The sequence below is a fragment of the Podarcis liolepis genome, assembly GCF_965112155.1.
Source record: "Podarcis liolepis genome assembly, chromosome: 8".
In the NCBI taxonomy this organism is placed as follows: domain Eukaryota; kingdom Metazoa; phylum Chordata; class Lepidosauria; order Squamata; family Lacertidae; genus Podarcis; species Podarcis liolepis.
This window is the reverse complement of record NC_139560.1, coordinates 43,006,011-43,026,130: the sequence shown is the minus strand read 5'-3', so window position 1 is coordinate 43,026,130 and position 20,120 is coordinate 43,006,011.

Genomic DNA, 20,120 nt, shown 5'->3' with positions numbered 1-20,120 from the left:
ACAGAATTAGAGCAGTACCTAAGCATTTAAGTGTTGTGTAATTTTAAGAACTTTCTTTGGATAATTACTGACAAATTAACTTCAGCAAACAGCAGCAACAGATGAATATTTTATAACTGCTTAAAATCATAAAGAGAATCCGCTCCAGTTAAGATTGTTGTGACAGCAGGTTTTTTTTAATGAATATTTGACATTATTAATGTTGCTATTATTTATTTACTTAGAGTTGTAGAAGTTGCAAGATGCAAAGGCATCAAAGAGATGGTTTGTTTGCCTCAAATAAGGCTATCTACTATAACAACGTACCGCGGACTGGAATGCACAACAAAAATGATTTAGTCAGGTACGAGCTTCTTGGCTCAAGCTAGTATTGGAAACTACACCATGGACCTTCAGGCCTTGGGGGCAAAGTGCAGCCCTCCAGAGTACTCTACAAGGCCCTCAACACTCTCCAAGGCTACACCCTATCCCCAAACCACACCTCCCACTGGCCTTGCTCACTACCTACCCAGAGTGCTAGAATGCGTCCTTGCACTGGGATAGTGTTTCCTGCTTGCTTTGATGGAGATAGAAGATAGGTGTGTGGAAACATCCAACTTCTGTGTGACTTGGGTGTAGGCTACCTTACAAAGGTAAGAGTTGCAGCCCTTGTTCTGATCTGTTTTGCTTTGCCCCCGCCTGCAGTGGCATGTGGCCCCTGGCATCTCCCCCATGAAGAAATGTGACTCCCAGATTGGAAAAGGTTCTCCATCCTTGCTTTTGAAAGATCACTCTCTATATATCTTGTTGCTACTCCCTTAAAATACCAAACTAGGGTAGGCAGTGAAACAACTTACTGGTCCTTTTCTGTTGTAAAGTACCACAATCACTTCAATATATTGGCAGACCAATCCAAGCCATTGAGAAACAAGAATGCCTTCATCATGGAGCACCCCCCCGCCAAAAAATATTTTTTAAAAAACCTAGTATCAATTCTTCTGTTTAATTTCATGATGAAAACATATGTAAACTGTAAACGGAAAGAGAAGACCAAATATACACAGAAATTATGCTCATTCTCTCTGCATGCCACTCTGAGCTATTGTTAAATTCAAAGCATATGTTTTGCATGAAAATTCTCATTTCTAAAAATTGCTCTATTAGAACATTTTGTTCACAATGGCCAGACACTTCCCCCATGAAAATTGCCTATCAGTCAACTGCAGTACCACACATGCTAAATATCATTTACAATAGCTTGCAGATGTGACTGTCATATGGCCACATATAGCCTAATGTTTTGTGAGTGTGCAGACATATGTCTATTATGTTGTACTTAAGTGATAATCTCACTGAGGCATATAATATTTCCTTCCACTTGGGTCTGTACATTGTTTGTGAATACTGATGGCTTCTTAACTTTTCCTGAAAGCGTTAACACATGTTGATCAAACACTTCATACACTCTAGCTGCTATACATGCTAGCTGAGAGAAAATGTAAGCCAAATGGATGGGAAACTTCCAAGGAACACATGGGGAGGGGGCAGTGTAGGAAATCATACTAGTGATAAATTCTTCCTGTTGTTGAGTTCCATGTTGGCTACTCAGCCTGCTGATGATACTGCTGATGATACAACATGGACAAATTCTTGTTGCCATTAATAAATATCCAATGGCAGTTTAGAAAGGGTACTACAGTGGATGCTTGGATTGTGAACGTGATCCGTGCGGGAGGCACATTCGCAACCTGCAGCATTTGCAACCCGCAACGCCGCGTCTGCGCATGCGCGGGTCACAATTCGGCACTTCTGCGCATGTGCAAAGTGTGATTTAGCGCTTCTGTGCATGCGCAAGTGCCGAAACCCGGAAGTAACCCGTGCCGGTACTTCCGGGTTCGGCGCGGCGAGGAACCCAAAAACCCTGAAGCGTCTGTAACCCAAGGTATGACTATTGTTTAATTTGGACATCATGCAGGTTTAACATTAGATTGTGAAGGACTATTATTTTCTATGTGCCTGTAATGACTGAATCTCAGTAGCTTAATAACGTCAAATGAGTGACTAATGTATGATGTACCCTTTTGCAGTAAATATTTTAATTGTACCTTGCATAACATTGTTACTTCCCACATTTGGCCAGTTTGCGGACCTCATGTGTATGTAACATCTGACACAGGGGTAGCTAATGTGGTGTTCCCCTAGATGTTGTTGGACTCCCAACCCCACCAGCCCTGGTCTGGATGTCCAGTGGCCAGGAATCCTGGATGTGGTAGACCAGTAACAGCTTGAAGGAAACTTGTTAGATAACAATGGAACATCTTCACTGCTTGACCAGAGGTTGATGCTCAGGAAGATCAGCCACAGAAAGATAGGAAAAAGCCTTACACTTAATCAGGTCCTCTGGTATATATACTGTAGCTCAGCATACTGACTGACAGTAATTCTTCAGCTCAACATTGTCTATATTGACTGACAACATTAGTCAATACCTTTTTCAGAAAGGGGTCTTTCTCAACTGTATCTGGAGAGGTCTGGGATTGAACCTAGTTCTTTCATATGTGATGTGGTAATCGCAGACCACAATGGCTCTCAAAGTGAACCATTCACAATGGGATCAGGTGTTAAACAGGGTTGTGTTACTGCCCCAACTCTATTCATTATTTCATTGCCATGATCCTACACTTTGTCGAAGGGAAACTCCCTACCGGAGTAGAAATCATATATCATAACAGATGGAAAGCTCTTCAATCTGAGCAGGCTGAAAGCAAAGAGGAAGGTTACCATAACTTCCATCATAGAGCTTCAGTATGCTGATGACAACGTAGTGTGCGCACGCTCAGAGGATGACCTCCAAACCTTTCCTAAATATCTTTGCAGAAGCTTATGAAAAGCTTGACCTATCACTCAACATCCAAAAAACCAAAGTGCTGCACCAACAAGTACAAAATAACCCCTCTGCAGCACCACAAATCCAACTCAATGGTACAACATTGGAAAATGTCGATCACTTCTTCTACCTAGGCAGTTATCTTTCCACAAGGGCCAACATTGATGCTGAAATCCAGCATCGCCTGAGCTCTGCGAGTGCGGCTTTTTACTGATTGAACTGCAGAGTGTTTGAGGACTGGGACATTCGCAGGGAAACCAAAATGCTTGCTTACAAAGCTATTGTACTACCAACCTTACTACAGTAGATGCTTGTGAAACATGGACCACTTATAAATGCCATCTCCAAATCCTTGAAAGATTCCTTCAACGGTGTCTCTGAAAAATTTTACATTACTTGGGAAGACAGGAGAACTAATATCAGTGTACTAGAAGAAGCAAAGATCACCAGTGTTGAGGCAATGATTCTTCAACATCAACTTCGTTGGACTGGTCATGTTGTGCAGATGCCTGAAGATCATCTTCCAAAGCATCTACTCTCTTCCAAATTTAAAAATGGAAAGCGTAATGCTGGTGGTCAACAAAAGAGGTTTAAAGACTGTCTCAAGGCAAATCTTTAAAAATGTAGTATAAACACTGACAACTGGGAAACACTGGCCTGCAAGTGCTCCAGTTGGAGAACAGCCTTTACCAAAGGTGTCATGGGCTTTGAAGACACTCGAACTCAGGACGCAAGAGAGAAATGTGCCAAGAGGAAGGCACGCTTGGCAAATCCACACCGTGATCAACTCCCACCCAGAAACCAATGTCCCGAATGTGGAAGGATGTGTGGATCCAGAATTGGCCTCCACGGTCACTTACGGACTCATTGTTAAAACCATGTTTATGGAAGACAATCTTACTTGGCTACAAGTGATCGCCAAAGAGGTATCACTAACCACATGTATAAGAGACATTCATTGTTTTTTGACCAAGATTGATATGAAGAGCTTTTTAGTCCAGACTCTATTCCCAAATCACTCCTCTATTTGGAACCCACATCCTTCTCCCATATATCTATCTCCATGTATCTCCCATGTAACTATCTGGAGTTCCCATTGACTCTTCAACCAACATATGATATAATTTTGAAACAAAACTTCTAGCGTGTACATTTACCATTTCTATCTTACCTTCAAATCTTGTTACTGACCTTACCGTCTGCCATAATTTTTGATACTGATCAACACATACACACCCACAACAATCTTATACATCCCCTCCCCATATTTGCTGCATTTTCCGCTGGCTATTTACAAAGAAAAGCATTCAGAACTTGTAGGCTAAATGTATTTGTAAGAATTTCTAAACTAATTTGGAATAAAAGCCATTTTTAACACTACCAGTTTTGCCTAGGCAAGTGAAGAAAAAGAAAAAGGGAAAGATGCATGAAGACCTTTGATAAGAGTCCATCATTTGGAGGGGGTTGGGAATATTAGAATAAGCAAAGTAATTGATCCATTTAAATTTACTACTTGGGAAATATCGTGGGTGGCAGATGCTTTCCTCACTTGTAATTTGCACTGTGAAGAAAATTAAAAACCTAGCCATAACAATTAACTGAGTGCTCCACTAAATCCAGTTCTCTGCATAACTATTTCTTCAGAGCGCTTCACTATAAATGCTTCCAATTTGCATTGCATATAGGGGTTGGACTTTTTTCTGTCCCCCCCCCCCTTTGTGATAAATTATGAATGACATTCATTTTCTTTTGGTAGGAGGCTATGATTGTTGGGGTGTGCAATCTCTGAGGATTATTGCTTTGGAGACTTATTAATCTTGTGTCGTTAAAACACTTCACAGACATTACGGCAAAACTGTCAGTATCACTTCATTAGCTTTAAGATGGGGAGCTTTATATAAGTATGTCTAAAACCTTAGCTGTAACATCCTCCTCAGGGTATATTAACGTTGCAGGATTTTATAACATTTCAGGACTAATTTCCTCTTTATTCAGATTCTTTTTCATCATGGAGAATTTTCACAGTTACAGACATCTCTCTTAATAGCACCCAGGACATTTCCATGGGTCTTGAGGACATTATAGACTGCATCAGGTAGCCAGTTGGCTTACCCAGTCCTGATGAACTGATCAGAAATTGGTCTAATATGGCTTTGGAAGACATGTTCAGCAATTTCATCTTCCCCCACCCCCTGCAAATTATATGCATTTCCCCACTTTCCATATTAAAGGCTTTGGTACTTCCGCAAATGATACCATAAGTGCTGTTGATCTTCTGTCCCAATGTTTTGTGTGTGAACTGTGTTTTTACTATAGGATAGGAAGTGGGAGAGCCTTTGTTAGGGAGTAAGTCTCATTGAACATAGTGGGACTTTTTCTGAATGAATGCCATTAGTATTGGATGCTAATAGAGGCTTTGTTAGGGACAAGGACAACCACAGTACCAATATACTCCATGGATATGAGTGTCCTGATCCTGTTACACACACACCCCACACCACCACCCATACAAACACTCTGCTTATACACATTTAAGAACATGCACAGTTTTATATCCAGACTCACTGCTATAAAGTCAACAGTAGACTTAATGAACTATGCGTATGAACCAGGGCTGCCTTCATCCATCCCCCCCACTAAATTTCTCTACTGTCAGCTGACTCGTGCACAAAAAACTGTGGCATGGAATAATCAGGGGTGCCCAAATTTTTTTTCCAAAGAGGGCTAGATTTGATTAAGTGATTTTACCCCAGGACATATACTGCCACGGGGGCTAGATTAAATCGACCCGCAGGCTGGATTAGGCCCCCGAAACAGACTTTGGACATGCCTGAAGTAGATCATGCCTTCCTTGTTCATGACAATGAAAATGCTCCCAGAACCATTCATCTGAACAGTGGCTATTGTGAACAGTAAGCATTATTCAATATACTAAAACCTTACTAAAAGCTGATGTCAATTACTAAAAGAGTAAAGCACATTACAGCGAAATCACTGCGAATTTTGCTTTTTCACTTACATCTGCCTATGAATCATACGATGAAAGCACTATTATATCTGAAAGCATTTCTGACCCGCCCATCTAACCATATCTAAAGGGTAAATGTTTGGAATCTACTTATAAGTTAAAGTCTAAATGCTATCATCAGGTGCACAGGTACATTTTATCATATTGCCCTTGCTAGGAACTCTAAATGTGCAGAAGTATATGCTTTACTAATAGAATCTACTCATGTTTTCCCCATTATCCCTTTATCCAGTGGAAAAGTCAGCTGTGATTTTCAGATTTTCATAACAGAAGGGGGAAGGGAATACTCCTAACCTAAGTTGATCAAGACATGTTCGTCTAGATGTGCAGGGAGCAGTGTTTGTTACGCTGTAATTTCTTGTCTCTTGCACATCATTGTCATCATGATCTATGGCAGGGCTCAGTAACCATCACCAATTGAAAGACTATCATTTTAAGTAGATAAGGAGAAGTGGGTGTTGGCAGCTGAGTAACCCAAAAGTACAGTGGTACCTTGGTTGTCAGATGGCTTGGCTCCTGAGCAGATCGGACTCCGAATGTCACAACCCCAGAAATAAGTGTTCCGGTTTGCAAATGTGGAGTTTTTTGGAAGCTGAACATCCGGCATGGCTTCGGTTTGACTGCAGGAAGCTCCTGCAGCCAATCTGAAGCCACACCTTGGTATTTGAATGGTTCTGGGAGTCGAACGGACTCCCGGAATGCATTAAGTTTGACAACCAAGGTATCACTGCAATGAAAGGAGACCTAATTGGTCTTGCACCCCTGTACCATTACAAAACTCTGTGTTTGTTATTTCACATTACAGCTAAGACAATTTGATCCCAGACTTTTTCTCTTGTTGCTGCCTAACATTATGGACATTATGTCACTTGCCTGTCATTATGAAGAGAAAAGGACTTAAAAGTCTTAAAGGATTTTGGCTATTTTGTTTCATTGCAGGTCTTTTAGCCCTCCCTTCTCTTTTACCCCTCTCTTCAGCTGAAAAGAGTGACTCACACAAGATCAGCAACAAACAAGGCAGTCCCTGGCTTCGGTCTTACAGTCTAATGTATAGGACACAGCACAAAGGGGGGAAAGCATGTGCAGGGAAGAGGGGAGGAAGCAAACCAAGGCTTAAATTTGTGCCATTCTTGAAAGGCAACAATTCAGAGAGAGTAGGAGCCACTCATTCAACAAAGCAGATGGAGCAGGCCCTACTCCCTCCCCTCTTTCTGCTGCAACAGCTGCTTCCAAGTGCCAGCAGTTGGGGTGAAGACCCTGATGGAGCTGAACTCTCAGCCAAGTCAATAGAGTGGTCCAGATTGAGAGAAATGCACTTTTTGTAAACATTGCCCAAAACTATTGCACTACTTTGTGCCATCATTATCTTTTTGGTCTGGTGATATGCCCACAAAGATACCAATAATCTAGCATTTGAAAAATAGGCCTAACCGATGGACGTAATAAGGATTGCAAAATACTTTATAGATTAGAAGTGCCATAGTGATAATGATGATTAGTCATAGCTTCAGCAGGCCTGCCAAGAAGCTTTGAATAAACATTGTCCTCATCACAGTGTTGTTGTTGTTTTTTAAAATCATTCTGTATACCTTGGCTTACTGCCTTCAATTTTAGTGATAAAACTGGGACCCCCATCATGCATACCAAATCAAGGAAATGGCAGTTTCTCAAAATTCAGCTAACAGACATATGTAATAAACAAGCAGGTGCTGGGAAATGAGGATCAAATATTTCAGGAAGAGAACAGACAGAACTTTGAATGGCAATGAAAGCTAATGGGAAATTTGAAATAGGAACCAAAGCGATGTTAGTGGGGAGGGCTCCTATTAAAAATGTCAATTGCTGTTTCACAGTGAAGGGTCAGCCTGTGCTCTTCCACTGCCCTGGAAAAGTAGTCAGCAAACTGGAAAATAGCATTCATATTTTTTAAATCCCTGACATGTTCAACAACACTGTTACATTGGAGGGCACTTTCATCTAAAAAGCCAATAAAAAGCTGGCACAACAGGTTAGGTAGGGTGTTTAAAATGACTTGTTTTATGTTCGATCGCTTTCAAGAAAAAGCTAATAGAAGCTCGGAATGTGACACAGTATAATCATTAAATATAGACTTAATTTGACTGGTAATTAACCCTGGAATATTATGCTTGGGGCAGTCTAGGAAAACTAGCACAGTGAAAGAAAATGCAGGCAAAGGCCCAGAATATAAAATTTTAGGTGCACAACCATCTAGACACAGTTGACCAGTTTGGATTGCCACTTAAAAACCTTTCCCTCTGCTGTTCTACCCAGCAAAGGCTGAAAGAGCAGGCTGCTAAAGACGGCAGCAGAGCCATTATCATCTGTTCATTTTATTTCTATTGCCAATTATCCTTAATTATTGGAAACTTTTTTCAGTGTATAATGGTTGCTGAAATGTTAGTATGCTCATTAAATTGAGGCAGTAGCTCAAGAAATAGATTTTTTGATAAGCTCAGTTATGTTATGGCTTTCAGTTCACAGTATTCCATCCTCTGTTAATTTCAAATTTACCCTCACACAATATTTACAGAGATTTGTCTTCTCCCTCACCCCCCGCCCCCACACAGAAAGGAAAAGGAATTATAAGGCAAATTTCTCCCTAGAGTATGACATAGTTAGCAATAAACAATAGACCTGGTCTGCTGGAATAACAGTTTAGCAACAGACACAAAACATATCAGCTGATACCAGAGCGCTAGTCTGTATTATTTGTTAATTAGTGCTGTTGAGTTATGCCATGCAAACTGGCTGACTTCAAAGGTATGGGAGCAGAGCCAGTCCTGCCATTAGGCAGAGTAACTGCCTCAGGCAGCAGATGCTAAGAGGCGGGAAGTGGTAGCAAGGTGCTGGTAGATAGGACAGTGTGTGCCACATGGCCTGCCCTGCACCTCCTAGGCTATCCTGCTATTCTGAGGTACAGTGGAGAGTGCTGTTCTGTCACCAGTATTGAAGTAAAATTAAACTGCTAGTCCAGTCAGCTTTTGTACATGGAATAGGAGAGGTCATCATTTTGCCTTTTGTCTCAGGAAGCAAAATATCATCAGCCAGCTCTCTACAGTGGAGTAAGGTCACAGTCATACATTAAAAACACTAATAAAGGTAAAGGGACCCCTGACCATTAGGTCAGTCATGGCCGACTCTGGGGTTGCGGCTGTCATCTCATTTTACTGGCCAAAGGAGCTGGTGTACAGCTTCTGGGTCATGTGGCAAGCATGACTAAGCCACTTCTGGCAAACCAGAGCAGCACACGGAAATGCTGTTTACCTTCCCGCCAGAGCAGTACCTATTTATCTACTTGCACTCTGACGTGCTTTCAAACTGCTAGGTTGGCAGGAGCAGGGACCGAGCAACGGGAGCTCACCCTGTCACGGGGATTCTAACCGCCGACCTTCTGATTGGCAAGTCCTAGATTCTGTGGTTTAACCCACAGCGCCACCCGCGTCCCAAAAACACTAATACCAAACAGTAATTGTTTTCCCCAAAGAATTCTGGAAGCTGTAGTTTGTTAAGGATGCTGAAAGTTTTAGGAGACCCCCCATTCCCCTCACAGAGTCAAAGTTCTTAGAGTGGCTTAACAACCAATCTCTCTTCATGTGGAACTCTCAGCATTCTAAGTTTATGAGGGGAATAGGGGTCTCCTAGCAACTCTCAGCACCCTTATCAAACTACAGCACCCAGAATTGTTTTGGGGAAGTTAGGACTGTGTAAATTGGTACCATGATGCTTTAAATGGTGTGACTGGTCTAACACTCACTTCCCACATTTGGAGTCATCTGGAACAGCAGGGCAAAGGTTAGAACAGGGCTTGAGCATGGAATAGGCCCCAGTGATAAGACAACTGAAGAAGCCACACCATCAGTGGCTTGTATCCAACTAAGTTCTGCTTAGAGTTGACCCACTGGAATTAATGGACCTAACTTAGCCATGTTCACAAATTTCAGTGGGCGTACTCAGTAGGACTAGCATTGGACACAAGCCAATGTGGCAGATAATATCCAGGAGTATCCAATGAGGGTAGGAGAATGATACAAACCATACGCTACGTCATATGGAAGATAACCAGGAAAGAAAATAAATTTACATTGAGAAAACCCACATCCACCATCACAGAACCAAGGAAAGCATGCAATGACCCCAAGAGAGGCTGGTTTTGAGGAGAATTATATGATTCAAGGTCTGGAGTTCTAGCACTTACTAAGGCTGAAGCAGAGAATGAAATGGTGTCAGGAAAGCATAAACTTCCCCACAATGTAGCTGAAGTCCTGAGGAGAGCCTCGGATGGCTGCATTTTTGTATTCCACCTCTGAGAGCCAAAGTCACCCACAGGTGAGCAACAGTCCAAATAAATCCCTCTGTTGCAGAGCCATGTTGCTACTGTACTATGCTCCCAAAAAAGGATTGTGATATTTCTGGGACAACAGATGGCAGCTTATCTCACTAGCACCCATTATAAAAACCTCTGGAAAACTTTGGCATTCAAAATATTGCATGCCAGCTACTATATGCACTACATTTTCTTCATACTGAAGCTTATGGTTGTTGTACACCAAGGTCAAATTAATTGATTTCCCTCTTGGATGCAGTTAATGGGGAAATGCTGTTTCTGCTTCTGTTAAAATACCTGTGATTCAGCTCTCTTTGTGCACTGTAAAGTGAAGCACAGTCTCCTTGATCTCTACTGCACACACTAAGAATTTATAGAAATACTTGAAGGAGTTGTTTACATACTCTCATTCCAGTCTTCTCTGTACCAAAATAGAATGGAAAGATTACCAAAGTCCAAAAATACCATTCTGCCACCTTCACCTTGAAGCAGGATGTCTGGTACTGAAACCTTTCCAGCAGATTGTAGGGATGAACAAATTTTTCAATTTTGTTTTCCTTCAGTCTCTCATTTTTCCTGCCTAAATTTTTATTCAGCATATTTCGGCAACGGTTTCTGATGAGGCTTTTTTAAGGTCCTTGTGGAAATTCATTGGCATTTCACTGTATCCTTTTTCAGATGAAGCTTTTCCTAATATACACATTTTTAATGAGATTTCTTTAATATAATACATTTTTGTACAGCATAACAAAGCTTCATTGTGAAAATTAGAGAATACACATTTTGAAGGGTAGCTACATTTTGGGTCATGTATTGGTTTAGGAAGTCCAAATTAGACAAGGTTCACCAAATGGTGAACCTATTCCTATGAATCCATCCCATGTATAAAGCTCATAGTACTCTAGTGTAGCGGTTCTAAATTGAAGAGTCTTGTTTCACTGATATATTTCCAAGATTCCTTGTTAGGGCTCTTTTTTCTGGGATCAGTGAGATTGCCCTCCACAATATGTTCATAAATAATCTGGGATGGTACCTGGAATCAGAATCCTTAGGCAGCTGCCAATGACCAAGCTCCCTGAGAAGCTCCTCTGCTGAGGAGGGAGAGCAGCAACCCTTGCTGTCTGCCCTCTTTCTGGATGGATAGCATTTGGAGACCTGTGCCCTCCTCCTTGGCACTGAACAGCTAACACACAAAGGAAAGGGACAAGGTGCTGTCTGCTTTGTTTATCTATGTTCAGGTAAAGACAGCAGGAATGGCCATCACATACAATGACACTTGATCAGCTATTCACTTTCCAGTAACTAAGTACAGGATAATAATTCTTGATATTTTCCCCCCTGCCAAGGACCGGAAGGGTGAAAAAATACTGTGACCTACAAGAGGGAATAACAATCCTGCAAAGTGCCCAATTTAACAATCTTACCGGGTCACTTTTGTAAGCGCAAGAAGTCTAGCTACATTTGGGCTGAGCTTTAAAATTAACATTTGAACTTTTGAGGAGCTCTAACAATTGGACCAAAGTGCCTAACCACTTGGATTTGTCCATCACTAATCATCACTTTTGGTAACAACTCCGGATTAGAAACAGGGTGACCAATTTTGTTGATGACACAATGAGGCAAAGTGTAACATGGCTTGCTTTTTATCTGTTACTCTGGCTCTGCTGAACTGACAGTAATAACAACTTATTTTTGTCAGTAAACTAAGCAGCTATGATTAGGCCGACACATGGGGTAAATTTTTATAGCACTGCATAAGGTTTTAGCTGTGCTTGTGTCATTAAAGTCAATAGAAGTTGGGCAGCTAAAACCTCGGGCAACCTTTTTTGACAATTGATACCATAGGGAGAAGATAAGTGAAGTAATAAAATGCCTTTTTCTTTTTCTCAGAAATTTAGTGCCTACAAAACTTGCCAGACTGACAGCCCTGGAAGGAAAAATTCTCTACTGTATTTATCCCCACAACATATACAGGTCAGGCAGCGGAACTTTACTTTTCCTTATCCTGCAGTACTGCCAGTATTTACACTGCATTTGTCTGCTTGGTGACATTAGGTTTGTTCACACAGATACAAGCTCTTCATGTGTACAAGGGTTTGTATACAGCACAACCAATGTGTGCACAGGACTGAACACTCACTGAATCTTACATGAGAATCACTGTACAGGTGTACATTCCAACTATTTGCCTACATAGGTGCATGGGGGTTGCTTGAGTAAGGGGGCAACAAAAGTCACAGTTTCTTCATCCCCTTCACTTTGGTAGGGAACAGAGCTCTCTTTATTTTTCTAGCCAGAACTCGATGGAACTCAGTTTCAGGACACTATTGCCATTATAAGAGAACAAGGGAGGTGTTCATGGTGAGTTCCGGCACCTCTTTTTCTAGAGAAATAGCACTGGTAGTGAGTCAACCTAACCTGAGATGGGGAAGCAGTATTTACCGTAATTTTTTGTGTATAAGACTAGGTTTTTTCCTAAAAAATGATGTCAAAAAATAGGGGGTGTCTTATACTCTGGGCCATCTCCCCCATTTTCTTAAATCTAAGCCCCCCAAAATAGGGAGCGTCTTATATTTGGGGGAGTCTTAGAGATGAAAAAATATGGTAAATAGGCAGTTATATTATTTATTTCACAAAACGTATATACCACTTGGATGGGGTATAGTCGTTTACCAAAATAATAAAACAACAAGATTATAAGTAAACACACACACACACACACACAAATTTTTTTATAAAAAAAAATCAGTCAGAAGCTAAAAACCAGATCAAAATACAGGCCAACATTATACATGACTAGATAGGCTTGCCTGAACAAATTTATTTTTAGCAGGTGCCCCAAATGTATTGTACAGACTTGCCTGATGTCAATAGGCAGGGACTGCCAAATTGTGCATGCCACCCAATGCCTTACAAATGTGGAATGAGTCTTATATGGCACCTTAGATGGTGGCAGTTATGCAGTGTGCAATATATTGACATGCTTGAGTAGGCATATAGGCAGTGTGCAATATATTGCAAATTAACCATGTAACACTTTCATAAGGTGCCAATCCATATTTTGATGCAGCTATTGCATTTTGCATCTTCATTCCAGGGTGCATGCCAACCAAATATAGGGTGCTTGTGTTAAAAATTTGGGGAAATGCATGCTTTGTCAGATTCTTTATAGAGATGCATTACAAAGAAGCATGGAATATTGGAAAACTACCATTGCTTCTAAAACAAAACAATTCAAACATTCATTGTCTTCTATTCTGTGGTCGCACTACTTCATTTGAAGTGCTATAAGGAAGTCCAGCTGATCCTTTTTTACAATGAAATTAACTAAGGAGATGAGTGCACTGCAGTGAATAATGGGGTGGGTGGGAATAATATCAAAAATTAATCCTCCTCAGATGGTGGCAGGAGAAATGGAAATGGATTTGGACAATTTCTTTATTTTAGAGAAAAGACGAGACTGGAAATAGAGTGAAGAGTGGAGTGAACTGGTGAATATTTAAGGCTTGCTTTTCATGCAAAAAATGTCTACCTGCCTTTCTCCTTCCTTTTGGAAAGGAAGGTATTTATTGTTATTTGAAAGTGATGGATACAAAACAGTAGCAGCAGTCCACTCCTAAGGCTTGTTATTCCCATGAAATGACATAATAGCAGCAAGGTTATTAGAGGAAGGCTCACTGGGGTTTTCCACTTATACATTCAGCTTTATAGAAGTATGCAAAATTATATGTAATCACATCTATTTCCATCCTTTTTAGTCGCAAAACATGCACCAGCTAGGTCTGATTCCATACCTCTGGCTACTTGGAACAGAAGCGCATGGGCATGGCTCAATATGGCAAGGCATTTGTGTCCCCCAAAATTAATTGATTAATTATCATTTACTTACAATTCTGTCATGGAATTCCACCATGGAAGGCAGCATGCGTTATTTCACCTTTGTGGGCTTAGCTTAGCTTCAGGAAGGTGGTGCCCTCATGTGCCTTCACACCATACCCCAGAATGGTGCGTGAATGGTCCTGAAACTTCAGGGATCCCTGCCCCACTCCTCCCAGTCATGGTGGCTGATGGTGACATAAGAAGCAGCAAACAGCCTGCCTCCCAACATCCCATAGCCCTGGAAGAATGTCAGCTTGGGCAAATGCAATTGGCCTAACCAGAAAGACCAATAAACTGTTGAGTAAAACTTGTGGTAGAGGCCAATGACAGCGAAGGAGGTGGGCTAGTCAGAGTGCCAAGGAGGCATGCAAGATATTTCTCTTTCTCTTTCTCTTTCTCTTTCTCTTTCTCTTTCTCTTTCTCTTTCTCTTTCTCTTTCTCTTTCTCTTTCTCTTTCTCTTTCTCTCTCTCTCTCTCTCTCTCTCTCTCTCTCACACACACACACACACACAGAGGAAGATAGTCAGAAAGTGGTTGCAGAATTGGAAGATGATGGAAGAGTGAGAAAGCATTCTCATTCTGAAATATCCTCCTAATGCGAGAAGCCACCTTGTGATTGCTCTTGGATCACCAAAGCCTTCTCTTTCCTTCAAAGAGGTCTTGTTGAGGTCCTGGCTGTTCATATAGAAGGACTGAGACTCTTTTCATCATTGAGCTCTCCCTGGGATTACTAGGCAGATGTCCTCCTCCCTTCCCTCCTCTCCCTCATTACTTGTTCCTGCGAGGAGTTTCTTCTCCTGGCTTGGAACCCAGAAAGACTTTTCTGTCAGTTCCTGTTGAGGCAATGCTTTGCTTTCTGAATATCTCTTCCTTCCAAATCAATGCTGCTCCCATCATTGCTCTCTCCCTCTCAACCTTTCTCCCACTTCAGAGGATGCTGCGTGCATCTGATGAAGTGGACCGCAATCCACGAAACCTTATTCCATAACAAGTGGGTTAGTCTTTAAGATGCCACATGACAATATGTTGTTTTTCTGCAATAGCCCTGGGGGGGGGGGGGAATTAGCTACTCCTGTGGAAATTGATATAAATGAATAACTCTGTTTATCTGTAGTTAAGGCTTTGCTGTTGTTCAAATGTTGTTTTTCTAAACTGATATGACAGAGATCATAAATGAAAGATTGAGTTTTGATGCAGCAAATGTTTTAGCAGATGGTCATTTACTTTGCAGTCCTTACCCTGCTTTTTTAAGTCTGTGAAGAAAATTCTTGCATTTTTAAGCTTTTGTTAGACAATAGTTACTTGATACTTTTATCTCTTGAGAAATGTACAGTCTGCCCTTAAGTAACTTATTCATTACTTATCCTGTATGTGCATATACTATGTATCTACACACACACACACACACACACACACACACACACACTACTGTTTTTTTCTATTTGTGCTATTATTTCTTTTCCTCCCAGCGGCTTCCTCTTGCTTAGTTTTATAAGTAGCATAAATGAGTACCACTTTATTTAGATTTTATTTAGAGGATTCAACTTAAATATTGTTGAAGTCTTCATTTCACACTTCAGTGACTGAGTATTTTCTCCATATGTAAAACAGGAGGGAACTAGAGTTTGCAAAATATTGCTCGCTTAATATTCAATAACTTTGGCAAGAGAAATGTATGTTTTTGAAAGCTTCTTTTAAAAATGATATTGTGAGCAATTTATTGACTCACTTCAAATGTTTCTTCCATGCATGTAAAGTGCAGACAACCTTTGCAGTCCATATTTAACAACATTGTAGCCAGTTACAAACTCATTGTTACAACAGCTCTGCTGGTTACTGGGCATGGTTCAAAGTGCTGGTTGTTATCTATAAAGATCTAGACAGCTTGGGTCTACGCTATCTGAAGGACCATTACAGAGAGAAGAACCTGCCCGGGGGGGGGGCATTCTCCTCATTCTGCTACCCTCACAGGCATATTTGGGGATGATATAAGAGAGGGCCTTCTTGGTGGCTGCTGCCAGATTGTGGAACTACCTTCCATGGAAGGCTAGGCTGGCCCCATCTCGGTTTACCCTTTGCCAGCGGGCAAATACCTTTTCAATTAGACAGTCCCTTGGTCACTAAAAGGTCTTTTAATGGTGGGTGTTGAATTTTTCTCTCTCCTCTGTTGTTTGAAGTTGGTTTGGTTCAATACTATTTTTAATATGCTAACTTACTGAACTTTTTTTTAAAAAAAAAACTGATTGGGGTGGCCTTTTTTATCATTATGAATCAACTCCATAGAGGTAACAGCAATGAAATAAAATTGAAGCCCCAATGCTGTAGCCACGTTATGCTAACTGGATGTAGATAGGTTTATAATTAAATGCCGCACACTGTTGGAACTCCAGGATATGGTGGTACTGTATAAGGAAATCATGATGCTGTATTTTTGTTGTTCTGTCATTATCACCTTAAACAGTGCAACAGCTATTCTGGCACAAGTGCAGTGACATACAAAGGCAATAGTCCATCTTACATGGTGAGCTCCTTTGCAAGACTAGAACAGGACAGTGTGCTTTTGTGCAGGTCTTGCTACACCTACTACTAGAATGCTACCCCAATACCTTTCCACCAATGTAATGCACCCCTTACTCCCCAGTCCCAAGGGTACCTACCACTGTCATACTGTTTTGTTTTTTCTCTGCACAGGTTACACTTATTTGTAGACTGGATGTTGATTTGGTTTGCTGATGATATCTGGAATTAGAATCTCATTTAATTGTGTCAGTATGAGTTACTGACCTACCAATATTTTTAAACTTAACATAATCCTCACTAAATTTGCAATTTTCCGTGCAAGGAAGCATAAGTAATTATTAAATGTGTGCTGTCTTTTTTGTTGATTGCATTTCAAGCAATTTTGAAATATAAATTAAAAAGTAGGCTGTTTTTCCTTGTGGGGATTGGAAAATAAACTATATAAATAGAAGTTTGAAGCGTGATAGCATAATGTATGATATTCTAACAAGGAAAATGGCCAGTTTTCAAGCAGTTTTTATCGCTAGGTTTAATGACTCAGACTTTGCCAGTTATCAAGAACACAGCCTCACAAAGAGAGAAACTATGACTGAATTTCCCACATTTATTGTTTTGGATCCCATTCCAACAACTAGCCATCAAACCAAGTTTTGCTTGCGAGAGTCTTGTTTCACCCTGATTCCAAAATAAGACACTTCAGATGCTGAAGACACCGGAGATAATTAATCAGAAAGAATTCTAAACATGCAATTAATCTAGGGAGCTAAAACCATTTTGATAGATTTGACTCTCCAGTTTTGAGATACTGAGAGGGGACCAGCTGTTGATGGCCTTCTGAATTACATTCTTCATAAATCTCACACTGAGAGTAATTGTTTCTTGCAGGTCAGCCATGTAATGTCACTTCCAAGTTGTTGGTGTCATTAAGATCCCATCTGAAATTGAATCAAGAAATGGAGTTATGAAAACAGAATTTATTTGGGGTAAGACTTGTTTCAGACAGTTTATCTTATAACAAGAGAAACTATAAGATGTGTTGATCACAGACAGTGAAAGAAGGGGTGGCAACATCCCATTACATCAATGGCTCTATCTCCTTTGTAAGAACTGACAAGAAATGTAGTACCGAGAACTCCTGGTTGCATGAAAGCACCAATAAATCTGTTTGCTGTGGGGAACAGGCTGAGTGGAATTAGTTTCTGAGTTTAGTACTTTTAACAGGTGGAGCAGCAAAACCCAAGAAAGAAAAATGATTTAATCAAAGAAAAATGACAAATGTGGGGTTGTATCTATTGAAGTCATTCTGTTAGCACAAGGTATTCCACCTGCACAAGGGGACTTTCTCTCTCTCCCCCTCCTCCTGTGCCCCCCCCCAAGTCTACCCTAAAGGGTTGGGGGAAAACCCAGTAGATATTTAGGGAGAGGAGAGGTGGTCTCATTTGCATGCAGAAGACCTTGTGCTAAACATGACAACTTAGCTGTATAGAACCCATAGTTACTTTGTTGTCCTGTACAGTGGTAACTCAGGTTAAGAACTTAATTCATTCCAGAGGTCCGTTCTTAACTTGAAACTGTTCTTAACCTGAAACACCACTTTAGCTAATGGGGCATCCCGCTGCTGCCATGCCACCGCAGCTCGAATTCTGTTCTCATCCTGAAGCAAAGTTCTTAACCCGAGGTACTATTTCTGGATTAGCAGAGTTTGTAACCTGAAGCGTCTGTAACCTGAAGCGTCTGTAACCCGAGGTACCACTGTATTCCCTTTCGCACCCTCCTTTATACACTTCCTAATGATCTCCCAGTCCCTTCTTGTCAACTTTTAAATCTTGTCCCATAGATTATACGGTTGCTATAGTTCAAAAAGTCACTGGGACATCCCCAAAGTTGTTGAGCTTTTTAAAAGAAAAAATGCCAAAGATGAGACAAAGCACCACATTTCAGAAATTCACCCAATATGTCATTTCTGCCTTTGAAACCCTGGTAATGTCTGGGAAAATCTGGATGTATTGCAGCTCTAATATATCATAGCTCTGTTCCCTATTGTATATGCAAGAGGTTTGGTGAGTTGAGAAATGGCATAGATCCTGCTTGATGGTGCAGGTGCAGGTGCACAGGAAAGCTGATCAGTCAGGTGCTGATCAAATAATGTGTGTTGTATTAACTTGATTCCTCACTGGGTTCACTAGAGCCATAACTTAATAACATGCAGCACAAACAAGGAGATCTGCAATGATTACAATGCACTAGCACTGTCAATAACGTGGTCATCTTTGTGATCACTCACTTCTGCCTAAGCAAGGGTGCTCTGACCTGGCCTTCAGCAATGTGCTGACTGTCCCCGTCCCATGCACTAATTTCCAATCCACTTCAAAGTAAACAGCACAAGAGTGCCCCCCCAAAGCACCCTTCAACCACTTCTCCCAATTTGGTGGGGGGGGTCCTAAACTGTGCTGACTAAGGGTAGCTGGTGGGATTATACAGCCCCTCTTAAGCTCCACCCTTATGCAGAAGAAGCTGGAGATATAGTGCATATCTGCACAGCAACCTTTGTGTGTCTTGCCCCTCTCTAGAGTTGGAAGCAACACCACACTCTCTGGGTTGGAGAAAAGGGGAATAATTGTTTTCTGAAGAAAACTATATCAGAGCAAACAGGGTGGGGGAATGGTTTCAGGTGATCCAGTGTGAATTGGTGGGGCATTTATAATTCTCCCAGGGTGCTCCCATTGAAACACCAGCCTATCTGCTTGGGCAAGGACCTTTTGTAATGGCAAATGCCATATTTGCTGAGCCATTTTGTCCATCTCCTATGTGAGAGCAATCTGTTATATGTTACAAGTTGGTCATAGCCAAGATACTTATAAAATACCCTTTCACCTCAATTCTACAGAACCAGCATCTGGTCACAAAGCTGCAACTCCCCCGCCCCCCATTATTTCCATTTTGATTTCCGGGTTCTTAAATATTGCAGTGCATGAACTGCTTGCCTATGCCACAGTTTTCTGTTCCCACCATTCAATTTTGTTATTATTTTTCTTGCAGCTGAGGCATTCATAAGAGAGATTGCACATATAAAAAAAAATTGTTTTGTGTGCATGTGTGTGTTTTAGTTAATGGAAAGTTCAGCAGTTAAATGTAACCTCCTTTCTCGTCCTTGAAGATTCCTCCTGACAAGTGTATATAGGGAAAAACAGATTGCCTGGACAGCGGTCTAATGAATGCCAAAAAAGCCTAGAGCGGTTTCATGGTCTCACCCTAATCCAGATAAGAGATCTGCATCCACGTGCTGCTATAGAAAGCTGACTACTCATCTCCAGTGAGACACATTTTTCAAGATCATGCAATGTGATATGCATAAATGCAAACTTGCAAAAAGATAAATGCAAACTTGGGATGAAAGTTACTGGAAAAGATAAAATCCCCAATCCATTTGCCCCTTCTATTTAATCAGGCACTGAGCACAGTATTTCATCAAAATTCCTTAG